Raw genomic sequence first — 16,786 nt, 5'->3', positions numbered from 1 at the left:
TTGACTCTTTTAACCCAACAGATTTGAAAGTAGGCAAAATCAGCACAACCCTCTACCATCTTAACAAAATATTTTACAACCGAAGAAAGGATGACTCAAACACATTTTCAAGCTCAAAGAGTCTATTATTCTTCTTTCTCTTTTTTTCTTTTTTACTAAATACATACCAAAAGAGAACCACAAAATCTAATTATGTACCAAGCCAGAGCCTACATCTTTGACAGGATTAAAGAAATGCAACAAGGAGAATATAAATTCAGACGATCCAACACATGTACATGGGAATGGTAAAAAGTACCAATAACCAGAGCAGTTCACATAAGCACTATTAATATTTAAACTTTTGCAGAAGTATGCTATCAGTTTGGTAACACTTGAAAAGAAGGTGGTCATTTTGGCATAACAAAGCTAGCTTAAAAAAGGCATCTAAATCTAACTTTTAAGGAAGTTAGCATGTTGAGCCATTTAAGTTGAAAAGGCAAATAAGCTAAAAACATGAAAAGTGGAATCAAACTCCCTACCTTTTTAAAGTACAATTGTTTAAGCACATGATTTCAAATTTTAAGCCAACTAAGATGTAACTAAGTACCAAACAGGCCAAATAAAGCACTTACATAGTAGTCATCCATGTTTCTAGTTGATCCACTCCCTTCCAATTTAAGAATCTGCAGGTGGTTGCTGCTGAGGTGGCCACATCTGCTGAGCTGCAGCATAAGGATTAGATTGCTGGCCATAAAGCGCTTGATCAACAGGCTTACCCATGAACATCCCTGGAGCTCCAACCTGTGGGGCATGCTGTGGCTGCATATAATAATATGGAAGGCCTTCAGTCGGGGCCCCCATAGGAAGTGTTCCTCTTGGCATTGATGCAAGTACCTCATCTTTCAAATCCTCCCTCGGAACGATATCAACCAAGAAATCAAATATCTCATTCCTTGTGATAGCGGCAGCAATATCGTTCTTCTGGAGCGTCCTCCTTTTGTTCTCCTCCGTGTGATTCCAAGACCGTAGCGTCAACTCTAAAGTGAACATCTCACAGGCCCTGGCAAACACAACCGGAGCCTCAGCTGATATCATTCTCACATCGTCGTCTGCTTTCATGATCTTTTTAATCCTAGCTAATGGAAGGCTATGGTTTTTGAAATCAGATGTTTGCTCAATTTCTTGGTACTGGCTAGCCCAAAAACCCTGGAGTTGTTGCTGCAATTGCTGTTGCTGTTGTTGGTGGATGTGTGGATAAGCCAGTTGGTGCTGCGCAAGCTGAGCTGGTAAGGCAGAGGTACCTCCGGTTTGAGGAGATTGAGTCGATCCAACTGGTGGAGGAGCAGAGGGCCTCATCATTTGGTTAGCTTGATATGGGCCCACGCCATATGGCATCTGAGTTGAACTACCCACTACCCCCATAACAGGAGGCTGCCCATGCCCTTGCTGATCCATTGTGAATGCTTAGGCTCTCTAGAGATCTTTAGCTATTGACTTTCTGATAAAAGTACAAAAAAAGAACTTAAGGATATTCAACAAAGAAAAAATGTATTATGCCATTTGTCATGAGAAAAAATTGAGCTTCACAAGTCATTTTGCTAGAAAATTTAATATATGTACTATGTAGATGTAAAGCGAGCTGCTATTTTGCAGATGACCACTGGCATTGAAATCTGGAAGACAAGACTTGCTGGTCCTCACAAACTAATAACATTGAAGGTTGTCAATTTGCCCAATCATGGACTGAATCAAATCCAAATTGAAGACCAGAGGAAATCTGTTTGAAAATACTGGTTCCAATGTGAGGGCTGGGGTTGGGCACATCTTCGATCCTTACTGCCAAGTCAAACCTAGAGCAACTTTCATAATGTTATCCTGGTTTTTGTCAGGACAAAAACCCTAACTGTCAGGGGCATAGAGGCATTTGTCCAATGGGAATTTCACAGAAAAGTGTGCCTATACTGAACTTGCAAGAAAAAATACATTCCCTTTGGCAAAGGAGCCGCAGAACATTGGAAATCAAGAGGATTACAAAGGTGCAAACATCTTTTATAGTTAGTGAGGAATGAGCATTTGCTAACTAATCATCCAAAGTTCAGACACTAAGACACCTATTAGGGAATGGGTTCCATCCTATTTGCGGGTATGATAATGAGTTAAACTTACATGATATTAGAGACTGTTTATCCCAGATTCCCAGTATAGCAGAAAATGGTTCTCCCACAATACCAACGCCATTCTTTTCTCTCTTTCTGAAGAACTGGATTGATAGAAATCTAAGGAATGGTGACTGTCTATGTTGAGTGAAGGTGAGAGGGGAATGACTTTTATGGGAGTAATCTTGACAATCTGGCTCTGGCAGAATAAGTGTGTATAAGCCATACTTTGTAGATCCAGAGGATCCTGTCTTTTTCATTCAGCTAACTCACTAGCTAAATATTATCAGTGAGGTTGACACGGCTCAAGCATTTGTTTACCAAGGTAGTTAATGACAACAGTCAAGTGGAACCCTCCCCAGAAGCCTATGGCAAATAGATAAATATAGATAGTTCAATCAATGGTAAAATCAATGGTAATCTGAGTATTGCAGGAAGTGGTGGTTTGATTCAAATAGCCATGGGTATTGGATACATGATCTGTTCAGATGATAAGATGGGCTTCCACCCTCACCGTATAACTACGGGAAATTTGGAAGGGTTACAATTTTGCATGGAATCAAGAATTTTAGAGAGTAATTTGGAAACAGAATTGCACTAAAGTCTTGGATCTCCGTCTTCAAGAAAATCTTCGAAAATAATTTGCCAAACAAATTTTTCGTATTAGTTTCCTCTTTTTTTTTTCTTTTTTTTTCCTCTCCCTATTTTTTAGAATATAAAACGAAACACAAGTAATTTGAAAATTGATTTCTGATGAATCTTTATTTATTTTTTTACATAAAATAAAATTAGAAAAACCATATCCCATGAATAAAACACCCAAAACAACAAGGGACAGATAAATAACTACTTGAAAAGACCATTTTTAAGCACATAAATTCAACAAGATCCGACATCTACTCAAAGTTAATCAGCAGAAAAGTAGCCTAAATTATCCCAACCTCAATTTTAACAACCCACCACAAGATATCTCAAATACAAAGAACCTCTTCATAATTCTCAATTAACAGTCACATATTATAGCAAGAATCTTCACCACCAAAATCAAAAGCACAAATCTAGTATGCATATGCATGTGCACCAATATATATATATATGAAATCAAGTACCTATATAGCTCTGTTCAATCTGGTTTCTTGATCTTGCTCAACGACCAAACCCTAAAAAACCCAAATCACAATTGTTAAGTAAATCAGTTAGAAGTCAATGGAAAAATGACTACACACACATAAAACTACCCATATAGAAATCAATCGAACCTGTGTTCTGTTGCTGTAAATCCCACAGGGGATGAGAGAGTTGAGTGAGAGAGATCAACTAGGGTTCGAATTCATCGAGAGCTCAGAGCATCAAAGTGCATGATATACATATATATCTATATAATAAGGGAGAATTGTTTTTGAATTCTGATGGGACTTTTGTCCCTCTGTCAAAATATGAACGGCAGGATTGATTCAATCCAACAGCTACAAAATATCTAAGAGACATTTTTCAAGAGCAGATACATTTTCAATCCTACGGTGGTTCTTCTTCAAGAGCAGACAAATCCATCTCTCTCTCTCTCTTTCTCTTTCTCATTCAAGAGCAGATTGGCTAGATCGGTGCTAGCCTTGCTAGATCGGTGGGTTCGGCGACATCGCAGCAACAAATCGGTGAGGTTCTCCAAAATCTTGACTATATAATTTTTTTTGTAAGGTTTTCCTTGTGCGTAGGGTCATTACACACCTGACCTGATGGTCCAGGAGTTTCTGAAATAAGCCTAGATCGGTGGGTCCAGGAGTTTATTTGATGAGAGCCCCAATCCTTGAAGAAGATTACAGAAAGGTGGGGACCCAAATCCAGTCTACTCTTTGGTTCTACATGTTCCGTTTTCCATAAAACAGAGCTTCATTGACTTTGATGCCATAGAATATTGATGTTGCTGTATATCAATCAGTGAAAATTTGCTCTGTTTTTATTTATATATATGTAGACTATATTGTGAATAAGCCTAGGACCCAAGGTATTGTGAATTTGTGAGTCAAATATGTAGACTATATTATTCTGGTTTGTAGAATCCCTCATTCAATATACCAAAAAATTTTCAGCCACCTTTTTCTTGGTGATCTTTCCAGAAAGAAAAATATCTCTCAGAGAAGATAGCATTTTTTTAAACAACAAATACCAAGCAGAAATCCATCAAATCGTATATTTAAAGAACACAGAGAAGAGTCGGTCACGATCGAGTGGATGAAGAAGAGAACAAAGGGTTTGGAATCTGAAAAATTACGTTGTGTGGGACTGTTGCTAGCAGTTGGAAAAGAAGAAAAAAAAAATACAAGTAGGTTGGGTGCTCTCTGTTCAAGGGCCGGTTGATCCGTCAACCGACCTGCATTTTTTTAATTAGACAAGAGTTGATGGTGTGGATGGAGAGATAGTTGGTCTCTTTGGAGTTTTTGATGGTGTGTATTTCGTTCTCTCTCTGCCATCCACATAACCTTTGGTTTTCTTGAAGAAATAATGTTATTGATGCATAGTAGACTATGTTTGCTAAAGGTAAATAATTATAAGTTATATTTGATATTGAAGTACTAATAAAGGATTCTACATACAGTTCCTCATGCAAATATGTCTCTGTCTCTGTCCGTCTATTGTCTGTTCTCTCTTTCTCTCTCAATGATTGAATAAATGGATTACTTTTATAAAAAAAATGTTTCTGGTGGTTGCATAAGCATTCACCTATTGGCTTTGGATTGAATCAATCTAATGGATTGTTATACTTCATAATCATCCAAGATAGATAGCTATCAATCATAGATAGCCGACAGATAAATATCTATACTGGTTTGTTTATCCCAATTCACAATCAATCAATCTATAAACATTTCAGATTAAAGTATAGTTATTTGTAGTTATTTGTCAAACAGATAGCTATACTTTGAGTGGTACTCAAGTTGATTGTTTGAGAAATAATTTGCCACAGTACCAGTCAAGAGAACACCATTTGAACTAAGATCTATGTATGATCTATGTCAAGAGAACATCATTTTAGTTCAACTCAAACAAACTAAAGTTTAGCTATCTGTTTAGAATTTTAGTTTAGCTATCTTGACATAGATCATACATAGTTTAGCTATACTTTAGTTCAACTCAAACAAACTTTAGTAGTGATTTATTTTAATAACACCATTTTGAGAATTGTTTAGTATTGATTTATTAATAACACCATTTTTACCTAACTTCTTGGAAATCACCTTTTTGAGCTTCTCGCGAGGTTGTTTTTCTTTTTGATTATTTGTTTTTATTGATTGATTAATAACATATTTTGTATAAGCTAATTTTTTTATTATTATTAATAGTTAGTATAGAGTATGTGTGTGTTCAAATTGTGAGATGGGTTTTTATATTTGGTTAAACATTCTGGAGAGTAATTGAGTAATTGAGGGAATTACTGACTTCTTTCAGTTAGCAATGGGTTTAGTTATGAGTTTTTGAATTTTGCTTCGAAGCTCTTTCAAGTTTGATGATCTTCACAATCTTCTCTTTGTTATGTTTCTTTTTTCATTTTTTATTTATGTAGCTTTCAATTTATTTGGATTGGTGTTTATAAACCTTAAATTGATATGTATTTGTTTTTCTTTTTTCTGTTGTCAGGCATGGTCTTGACATTAGATTTATATCCAGTAGCACACTCGATTAAGTAGAACTTGGGACCATCACTTAACAATGCCCTTTTATTTCATTTTTTATTTTATTTTATTTCATTTAATTTTTAATTTTTAATTTTATTTATTTATTTATTTTTCTATTACTTGCAAGTTCATTTTAGAAAGGAGCTTCATGAAATATAAAATTCAGTTCTCTTACAGGTGAGGACTTTGATTGTGAAAGTTGTTATTTGTCATACAAAAACTGGTATGTATAGTTGATCGCTCCTCTCTTGCTGTAATCATCCATGTCCTTTTATTTCATTTTTTATTTTATTTAATTTTTAATTTTTAATTTAATTTATTTATTTTTCCATTACTTGCAAGTGCATTTTGGAAAGGAGCTTCATGAAATATAAAATTCAGTTCACTTATAGGTGAGGATTTTGATTGTGATAGTTGTTATCTGTCATACAAAAATTGGTATGTATAGTTGATCTCTCCTCTTTTGCTGTAATCATTTGCTTCTGATATGGCATATTTAAGGATCCCTCTAATAATCTACTTTCGTAATTGCAATTCCGTATAAAGATTTACCTTACTCCCATTACATGTCGGTGGAACATGATGAAGTCCAGTCCCACTAATCTCCTTGCATGTGGGCTTATGCTTGAAGGCTGAACTTTGGTGGTGCTTCTTAACGTTCAAGTTGTTAGAAGAGTGTAAGAATAACCTAAACTCTTACATTAGGAAAAAATGCACAGATACTCTCCAGAGCAGACTTTAAAGTTAATGATTTTGGTGTAAACTATTTTAATGATTTGGTTGGTGAGAAAGTGTGGGAAATAGTAAAGAAAGTGAAATTTGGGTTTCCTTTGGCTAATAATTGGTTCCTATGTTTAGTTGCTCTGAAAGTTGGGATTGTGTTCACTGAATTGAAAAGATTTGGACTCATCAAGGCAACTAACTATTAGAGTGTTGATGATCTTAATTGAATTGGGTTGTTGGACTATTTGTCGATTTGTTCAATTTTTAGGTATTTTTCTTAATTGACTTGGGTTATTTGTTCGATTTGTTCTTAATTGACTTGGGTTATTTTTAGGTATTTAGATTGTTCTGAAACACACAAGTTTGGTTCAACTTGATGCCATTTTAGTTTATGATATCCTCTTTCTGTAATTTTGATTTTTAGTTTTATTTTGTGGAGAAATTGTATCATTTTTTTATTGTTAAGTATTGAACCCAAGAATTTTTTTGTCTAATCTTGATGCCATTTTTTTGTCTATCATTTTTTTGGTTTTTTCTAACTATCATTTTTTTGGTTCAACTTGATGCCATTTTTTTGTTAAGTTGTTGCTCTTAAATGGAATTGTATCTCTTTCAATAAGCCAATGTTCTTTTGTCTAATCTTTTGTGATTATTTAGCAGTAAGTATTGAACCCAAGAATTTTAGTTTTATGATCTAGGTTTGGTGTGATTTTAGGGAGAGGATCTGGGTGATGTTTTTACTGGGGCATTTTTTAAGCGGTTGTTCTTTTGGGACTCTTTTTAGGTTGCCAAGTTGCAAAAGTCACCTGCAGTTTGGCCCTCATTTTGATTTTTGTTTTTCTAAACCTTAAATCAGAACACCTAGAATATATTGAAATTATGTTGTTGTACAGTTTATACATAACCCATTTGGTTTAGCCAATATCTATTGGTCCAATTTTAGCCAATATCATGTTGTTGTACAGTTTATACATAACCCATTTGGGTGTGATATTGGAATCATGTTGTTGTACAGTTTATACATAACACATTGAGCCAAATGTTTTAAAATGGCTGACTTGGAAACACCCACAAGTCTACTATGGAATGAGTAGTAGCTGCTGTTTTGTGGACTATGGTTAACACTTTGGTTCTCTCTTTCATTTATTCATCTAATATCTGCATTTGTATCATTTGGTGGTAATATTTGCTATGGAGTTTTGTAGGTATTCTAGGTGATTCTCAATCATTTTGATTCTCTATCATTTGTATCATTTGTGTTTTTCTATATGTTCAAGAAACCGATATGGGTTTGTGTTTCCTTCACTATAAGAAATTATACTTTTGGCGACTAAATTTGGTGACCAAAACAAATTTAGTCGCCAAAAGTGTCATTTTTGGCAACTAAAAAATATGTTAGTCGGCGTTGGTTCGAAGTTTAGCTACTATATTAATTTAGTCAAGATATGCTATTTTTTTGCGACTAAAAAAAATTTAGTCGCTAAATATTAAGTAATAGGTGACTAAAACCTATTTGTCGGTGATAGTCTATATTTTAGGCTATGAAAAATTTAATTTGATCATCATATACAATTATTTGCCGACAAAGAAAGTTTAGTTGTCAAAGACCATGCATATTTTTTAGGTTACTCTTTGCCGACCAAAGAATTTCGTTGCCAAATATGAGCTTTTCGTGACTAAAAAAATGTAGTAGTCATATAATAGCTGTTCCCGGGAAGTTTAGTTGTCAAAGACCATCTCATTTTTAACTCCTTAATCATTGTTAGAAGTATTATTTTCATTTATTTCCCTTTTGAACTAGAAGAGAGGTAGTAGTCATACTCATACACGAGGAAATACAGTTGTTTCAATCTTATTCAAATATGAATTTAAGAAAATATTATGACCTTTGTATGGCCTGTCTATTATGAGTCTGGTTTTATAATTTGAATATTTTATTATATAAAAAAATTTGGCGACCATTTTTTATAAGAAAAATTAGATCGATTTTATAATCATGACTTAGTATTCGTTGTAATGAAAATCCCTGTTCATGCTTTACTTTTCATGGAAGTAGCCTCTTCTAATCTTTCATCTCTGGTCATATCAGATCGCTATGACATTACCATTCTGCTGCATAAGATATCCATCCATTCTTTCATGAATTGTGGTGCAGCATGTCCATGGATGATAAAAGCAGAATGTGTTATATTTGTATGTGTATCCATCCATTCTTTCATGAATTGTGGTGCAACAACAACAACCGCCCACATCATCAACCTCTCCAGAATAGATGTGTATGTGTTATATTTTCTGTAGTCAATTTCTTAGTTTCTACCATTTCTATATCCAAAAACTAATCTCTTTTTTTGTTTCTCTAAAAAATAAAAAATTAAATGATGAACTTATTTGAGATTCTACTACTCTCTCTCTTACCTAATTTGAAAACAACCTCTCAAGAACAGAATGATTATGTAGTTTTATCTGTTTGGTATATTTCTATTTGGTATTTTTCAACTTTTTTTTTTTCTCATATTCAATTTTTTTTTTGTTCGGCCCAGGTGTGATATATCTTAAGACACGAGTTATATTCTAATTCTAACGATAGCCAAATTTTTGTTTGGCCCAAGAGTGATATATCTTCAAGTTTGTTGGTGGAATTAAGGTCTTGATCATCATTTATGTTGTTGGAATTTATTTTGCAATTTATGTGTTAAGCTTTATTAATCTGGGTTTGAGTTGTTTGAAGTGTGATAAAATTACCGGTTTTGTTTGTGCATATCAGCTCCAATTTTGTCATTTCTATTGCATGTGTTTGTGTTCATAAAAATTAATTCAAAAACTTGGCAGAAAGTTTGTAATCTCTAGGTTTGTGTTTATTTATGTGCGTGAGAATATGTATTTTATCTTTCAAGTTCTATTTTTCCCTTTTTTGATAAATTTCTTGGCCCACAACAATGATGGAAACAGCGTAGAGAATACCCTAAAAGTTCCATGGTCATCTTCTCTATTTATTCATTAGATCCAAAGCTCACAGACCTGTGGGACTAAAGGAGGGGTGGATTCTGCGAAGGTACTCAGCTTTTTAAATTTTTTTATTTTATTTTTTATTTTTACATAGCCGTATTGTTTGTTTTTTTTTTTTTTGGACAGAGGATATTCACTCTCTTCAGCTACATTGCTGGATGGATGTTTTTGTGGTCCTTGCTTTATTGTTCCAGTCCCTTTATCCAATTTCATGGTGTGTTCATCTGAGCAAACCAAATGGATAGTTAAGAGTTATTTGTTTTTTTAAAAAAAAATTTCATCTGAGCAAACCAAATGCTTGGGTTCTATTGGGAATTAAATTGTTCAATCTATTTTTAGTTTACAAATTTTTTTATTATTTAAATTTAATATTATCATCTATGACTTAAGGAAACAGACAGTCTTCGTTTGAGAAGAGAGAGGAGCGGGGGGGGGGATATCAGTCGGTGAGAGAGAGAGACAGTTGAGAAGATTAATGTTTTACAGTCTTTGGGGGAGAGAGACTAAGGTAATAGAGAAGAGGAGAGAGAGTGGGTGAGAAAATTGAGAGATTGCAATTTGGGGGAAGTGCAATTTATCTTGGCAAGATTTTTCTTAACTTTCACTCACCTGTGATTGGTCAAGAAATGAAAGAAAAAAAAAATAAAAATATATGATTGGTTTACATCATTTTGGGAGTCATAGAGGTTCTTAATTTTGGGGGTTCCTGAAATTTATTTGGGGGACTAATAAATTGGTGTTTCATTCAAGTTTCATGTCTTCATTTAGGAAATTTTCTCCTTCCTGTGAATTCATTACCTACTCTTTGAAAAGAAAAGAAAAAAAACAAAAAGCAAAAAAATTTGAATACATTCCTCTCTAATTTTGATTTATATTTTAATCTCATCATTAATTGTATCGTGCCTTCAGGTGCGAGCATACGCTAGTCTATATAATAAGGGAGGACTGTTTTTGAAAATGTCCCAAATGTATCAGAGATACATTTGGTTTTAACGGCCAAGATGAATCCTGAGTTTAGATCAATGGTCTATATACATTTTCCCACCCGTTTGAGTTCATCTCTCCCTCACTCCCACGTCCCCAAGCACGTTCTCTTCAGCTCCCTCTCTCCCACATTCTCCCTCTCTCCCACGTTCTCTGTCACAGTGTCTCTAATCACCACAGCCATTGAAGACCCTTCGAACCCTTCGATACCCACCCTCCCTCTTCGCTACGCTACTCCTCCTTCCCTTACAACCCTTCTCTTCGACCTGACCGAGGCTGTCACCGACCGAGCCTCCCTCCATCCGACAATCGAGTCGAGTCTCTCTCTCCGACGATCGAGTCTCTCGCCTGACTCGCTTCTCGCCGCTCAGTCCCGCCAGACTCTCTTCTGTTTTCTCTCGACTCTCTCTCTCCGACCAACCCGATTCTGTCTCCAACTCGACCCAGCGACTCCAACCTACAGGTATATAACTACAAATTGAAATCTGTTGTTGTTGTAGAATTTAGGTTTTTTTTGGATTTTTTTAAGGGGGCAAAAAAAAGAAAAGTTAAATCTGTTGTTGTAGAATTTGGGATTTTTTTTTAGAGTTTTTTGTATGGGGAAAAAAAAAAGGAAAATTGAAATTGAAATGTGTTGTTGTAGAGTTTAAAATTTGTTCTACGCTCTGGTCGCTAACAGAGACACAACTCTCCCAAATTCTACAAATTGAAGGTGAGCAAATTTAATTTGTAGTGGCTATGCATTTTATTCTCCCACAGGGTTATTGGAAATGAGATTCTCCACTGCTATTTATGTTTGAACATCTAATTGATGCCGTTCACTTCATTGCATAAAGCTGCATGCTCCTTCTTTAAATTCTGAAACAAAAAATAAAAATTAGAGACAACTACAAGAAATTTATAACCAAATATGTCATTGAAATCAATGTTTAAGAGTATAAATTTCAAGATTTACCTGAACTTGGTATTTGCAGACTCATGTTTCTTCTACCTTTAAAGCTTCCCTTAGATTTTCAGCTTTAGCAAATGCAATTACGCTCAAGAATCTCATAAGGAAGGGAATTCCGGCGGTTTTACGGCCTAAGGTCTGGTTTTCGCTCTCCGGGGCGGCTAAGAAGAAATCTACGGTGCCTGAGAGCTATTACAATGATTTAATTAAGGCTGTCGAGAGTAAGATCACGCCCGCTACAAGGTAGATTGATCAGGTGACTTTTTTCTTTCAGCATTACATTGATTATTGTGGCACATTTATCATCATGTGAAAATTGGATGGTTGATCAGTTGTTTCAGATACAATGTTTATGATATAATGATCATTGTAAATTTGTAATGTTTGATGTTTGTGGGACTCCACTTCATTACAAAAGATGGATTGTTTTGCAGTTGCATAACGGATTCTTATCTTAATAATGCTATTTGTTTGATCCTGAACATGAAGTCTCCAGGTCCAATTGAGCTTATTTAGTTTGCATTACATTACTTAATGACATAATTTTTTATCATACATGATGCTTGCTTGAGGACAATGTTTACTGAGGGAAGAATTTTCTGTCATTGTCAATATCCAGAATGGAATAAAAATACTGGAAATGGCTTTGGAAACCTCTTTCTGCATTAAGTCAAGTGGCTGATTTTATTATAGGCCAATTGGGAAATCTCTTGATTTAGTTTAATATTATTCGAAGGAATACAAATGTCAATATTTTCTAAGTTAAAGAGTTAATAGATATAGATGGATTTAATAATTATGGAGATGAATATGAGATCATAGCCTATTTTAGGTACACTTCTACCTTTTTTTGGCAACATTTGATGTGATATGTAAGGACTGTGGAGACTTATAGCTGCTTTTTCTCTGAGAAATTTCTTTTTGTAATTTTTCATTTGTTTATGTCTTAGTAATGCATTTATGTCCTCAAGTTGAAGCATATGGGTTGTGATCAAGCAGTAAGACTAGAGCATAAACAATATCTGTTTGTGTATGTATATGTTTGTAATTGGCTTTATTTAGAATATGTTTGTTCAAATTTCTGCAAAATTGGAAGAGTCTGCACTTCATCATAACACATTTCTTGGGTTCCATGTCCATCCGAAACATCGCTATCGTCCATCAAAGCTGTATTTTCCCCAATAAATTCTATTTTTATTTATTTATTTATATATTTGTGTTTTCAATTCATGGCTATATTCAGAAAAACTTTATGGATTACCTACTAGATCTGTTTGAATGATTTTGATCGATTTTGGTGTTTAGCTGACTATCTTTGATTGAGTCTCAAAATTTTTTTTTTTTTGATTGACTATTTTCCGTCTGTTGCAATTCGAGTTTGAACTATGTATAATATTTTGTTTTGCCTCTGATTTGGAGATATTATCTGCTTAATTTTATGGTTTCTTTGTGTATGTGGACTATGTATGTATGTATTTAGTTCATTTGTGAGGATGTGGAGGATTGCAAGGCAAAAACTTGAAGCTAGAGGATTTCCTGTTCTGGTAGGTCTTTCAATCGTATGTTTTGATTTTGAAAAAGGAAGATTTTTTTGCATCTAATAGATAGTATTTAATTTCAAATTTTAGAACAATCCTTGCAGAGGATACAGCAGCCTGCAGTATCCGCGTTGAGATGTTATTCATCTGCTACCAAAGAGGTAGTTGTGGATTATGTTCATTGTGTTCAATTTTTTCGTTTTTCTTTGATGCTTATTTGGTTGTTTAGAGATGTTAGAATTAATTTTATTTCATGAGCTGATTTTTCCTATTTTGAAAATCATGAAAACATCAATTAGGTTATTGAAAACTTAACTTCTCACTTTATTTTTTATTTTTTAAATTTATTTATTTATTTAGTTATTTATTTATTGTCAAATACCATGACCTGATTCTAACATATCCCTTTTTGGTAATGTTTATTGAGATGTTGGTAATGTTTATTTATTGAGATGTTGGTAATGTTTTTTTTTTTTCCAGTTAAATTCTCAACCTTAAAACTTTCTTTGTTTTTTTAATTCTGTTGTATGTGTATTTTTTATTTTTATTTTTTTATTTTTGTTCTAATTCTCAACCTTAGAACTTTCTTTTGTTCTAATTTATTTATTTAATTCCGATCGTACGAACTTTACTCTCTCGAATTAGATGTACTTACATTTGTTATATATTATTGCGAGAGCTTTACTTTATGGATTACCTACTGGATCTGTTTGAATGATTTTGATCGATTTTGGTGTTTAACTGACTATCTTTGATTGAGTCCCGTATGAATAGGATTGCTTTAACGGTGGTCTATGATAAAAAATTTAAAACAAAATTTTTTTTTTTTGATTGACTATTTTCCGTCTGTTGCAATTCGGGTTTGAACTATGTATAAAACCATGCAACTCAAAGGTAATACTCTCTCTCTCTCTCTCTCTCTCTCTCTCTCTCTCTCTCTCTCTCATAGTGGTAGCAGCAGTAGTAGTAACAATATTCTCTCAAATTCTATCTTTAGATGGGCATATCCTTGCGCACATCCTGGCTGCAACCTCCATTGGAGTCATCTCTGCCACTGCGTTTCACTACTACCATCGACAAAAGCCCCAAAAACAGTTGGAAGATCAAACCGTAGTTCCATTGTTAGACAGGAATGAGTCTGGCCGTGTTGCCAAACTTGAAAGATTCTCCAATTATGTCGGTAAAAATCTATTCATCTCCATTCTTCTTTTCTTCTTTTTTTTTTTTCATAATGTTTTTCTACTTTACAACAACTAAAATGTTTTATTGTTTTTGTTTTTTGGATTTTGGGGATGGATCAGCTAGGCAGATAGGATTTGAAGATGGAAGTGAATGTCCCCAACTTTGCAAATTAGCATATGAGTACCTCAAAAAATCCAAAGAGTGTGAGAGTACTATCTATGAGTATTTTGCTGATGAGCTGTATGTGAAGTTGGTTGAGGAGTTTGATAGGTGCATCCTTGCCTACTTTGCATTTCATTGGAGCCAAGCTTCTCTCATGATCAGTCAGGTATATGCATATATATGTGTTTATAAATGTTTCAACAAAAATGTTTGGTAATCGAAAATTTTACTTCAAAAATTAGTCAGAAAAAAATATTGAATCGAAAACTTTACTTCAAAAATTAGTCAGAAAAAATATTGGAGTAGTTGAGATTCATTTTAAATTAGGTCCCACTATATGTGTGTATGTTTTTATAAATGTTTCAACAACAATATTAGGTAATTGGAAAATTTAATTAGAAAATTACAATTTTTTTTTTTTTAATGATGGAGATTCATTTCAGGTTGGGCTTTTGATGTTTCAATTGCTTATTTTTGTGTTTTTGCAAATGTTTCAATTCAACAGCAATGTTAAGGAATCAGAAAATTTAATTACAAAATTACTCAAAAAAAATATTGAATGATTGAATTTCATTTCAGATTGGGCTTTCAGATGTTTCAATTGCTGAATTTTCATTTCTCCTTGAAAATGTTTCATTCATTCTCTTATTCTTTTATTTTATTTTGGGAATGTGTGAATCGCAGGTATTGAGTATTGATTCTGATAAGAAAAAGTTGTGTTTTTGCAAATGTATTTATGTTTGGGTACTTTTACAAAATTCATTTCAAAGTCAATAAATTTGATAAATTACATTTTAAATCAATACTTTTAAATTTAATTATATTTTAATCTTATAATTAATTTAGACACGGATATACATTTTTAAACCTCCAAATCAACCCTGGGGACTTGCTTGGTTAGAATCTATTAGCAGATAAATCAGTAATTTGAAGGTGTTAAAATCTGAAGGTGTTAGAATCTATTATCAGATAAATCAGTAGTTTGAATGTGTTAGAATCTATTGACAGAAGTTGAACTTTTTGAGCACTTTCAAGTTGTTGTAAGCTTTAAAGACTCTGGAAATTGGGTCATCAAAACAAAGACCATGCGGGCGGAATGTGATTGGTTGGACGGAAAAAGCAAGCAGAAAAAGCGATAGAGAGTGAAGTCTAAAATAATAAATAAATAAATAAAAGAAAAATAAAAAGAAAGAGCTTTGGGTGACCCACCGTCAACCAGGAAGAGGTCAGAAAATTCCATGACTTTTGAGAAATCAAAATATTGTATTTATTATTATTTTTATTTTTAAAATCTTAATTTATTTTGCTTTTATTGTTTGTTGGACAAACTACTAAATTGAAATTCTTAAACAATATAATAATTATTTATTTGGTAGTATTATATATATCAAACGAATAATTATTTGTTTGTCGGCAGTGGGAGTATTTCGGTGCTTCTCTGTGAGATGAATCACCGGAGTTTTGGATTATTTCGTTGTTATTTTATTTGAGTTTTATAAAACTTAAGATACAAGTAAAATTGTTACAATTTTTAAAAAGAATAGTATTTTTTTATATTTTTTCAATATTTTTGTCAAAAAAATTACAGACTTCATAATAAATTTTAATATGATACAAATGAATTATAACTGTATGTTGATCACAAAATTATTTATACCGTGCCTTCAGGCACGGGTATACGCTAGTATATATATATATATATATCTACACGCGAATAGATACAGAGTGAGAAAATATAGTGGGCAGCGCAAGTTTGGTTGGATTGGATGAACTCGACTTTGCGCGCACACTCTCTCTCTCTCTCTCCAATGAAAGATTTAACTTTAGATTTGACTTTTATGTTTTATTTTTTATGCATTAGATATTAATTAATCAAAAAAGAAAAAAGGAAAAAAAAAAGGAAAAGAAAAAGGAGATAGTTGATACCTTGATCTACAATACCTAAAAAGGTTACTATTTAATTTAACTTTTTTCTTTCATTTAATAATGTTTACTTTGAAGAGTTGTAAATTTTTTTTCTTACATTTAATAGTATTGTTATTTTGATACACTGCATCTGCACTATTTATTTAGGATATTTTAGTTTGTTTTTTTAGTTTTTTTACAAAAAAATATGGAGAAAAGAAAAGAAAATATTTTTTGATTTTTTTAAAAATTATTTTAGCATGATGTCAAATGGGCTGTTTTAAGAAGCACAAATATAAAAATGTGACACGATATAAATATGATAAGATGAATTTTTAACAAAAACGTAAGACGTGACATATAGAGAATAAAATGTAAAATATACAATTTTTTGTATTCATTATGTGTTGTATATGTAAATCTTTAAGTCAATGAAAATAATTTTTAAAATTAAAAAAGGAGAATATGTATAAGTTTATATTTTTTTTGTATTGTTATTGAATTTTAAGTCATTTTATTTAAATTTAT

The 16,786-nt window shown here is 33.0% G+C and overlaps 1 long non-coding RNA gene and 1 pseudogene across 2 annotated transcripts; one reads left to right on the top strand and one right to left on the bottom strand.

Annotated features, from left to right (window-relative positions):
- Positions 1-313: 313 nt before the first annotated feature.
- On the bottom strand, positions 314-4,675 carry LOC114313744 (nuclear transcription factor Y subunit C-3 pseudogene; annotated as a pseudogene). Its single transcript, XR_014335010.1, has 3 exons — positions 3,398-4,675; positions 3,248-3,298; positions 314-1,480 (listed from the first exon to the last, which is right to left on the bottom strand). The product of XR_014335010.1 is annotated as a nuclear transcription factor Y subunit C-3 pseudogene (transcript).
- An 8,330-nt stretch (positions 4,676-13,005) lies between these two features.
- On the top strand, positions 13,006-14,790 carry LOC114313708 (uncharacterized). Its single transcript, XR_014335009.1, has 3 exons — positions 13,006-13,170; positions 14,007-14,189; positions 14,311-14,790. It is a non-coding gene; the product is annotated as an uncharacterized LOC114313708 (long non-coding RNA).
- Positions 14,791-16,786: the final 1,996 nt, after the last annotated feature.

This window comes from Camellia sinensis, chromosome 7, assembly GCF_055761805.1.
Source record: "Camellia sinensis isolate YWXY chromosome 7, ASM5576180v1, whole genome shotgun sequence".
NCBI classification, from domain to species: Eukaryota; Viridiplantae; Streptophyta; class Magnoliopsida; order Ericales; family Theaceae; genus Camellia; species Camellia sinensis.
Note: the sequence above shows the minus strand (reverse complement) of the source record. Positions and strands in the feature narration are given on the sequence as shown.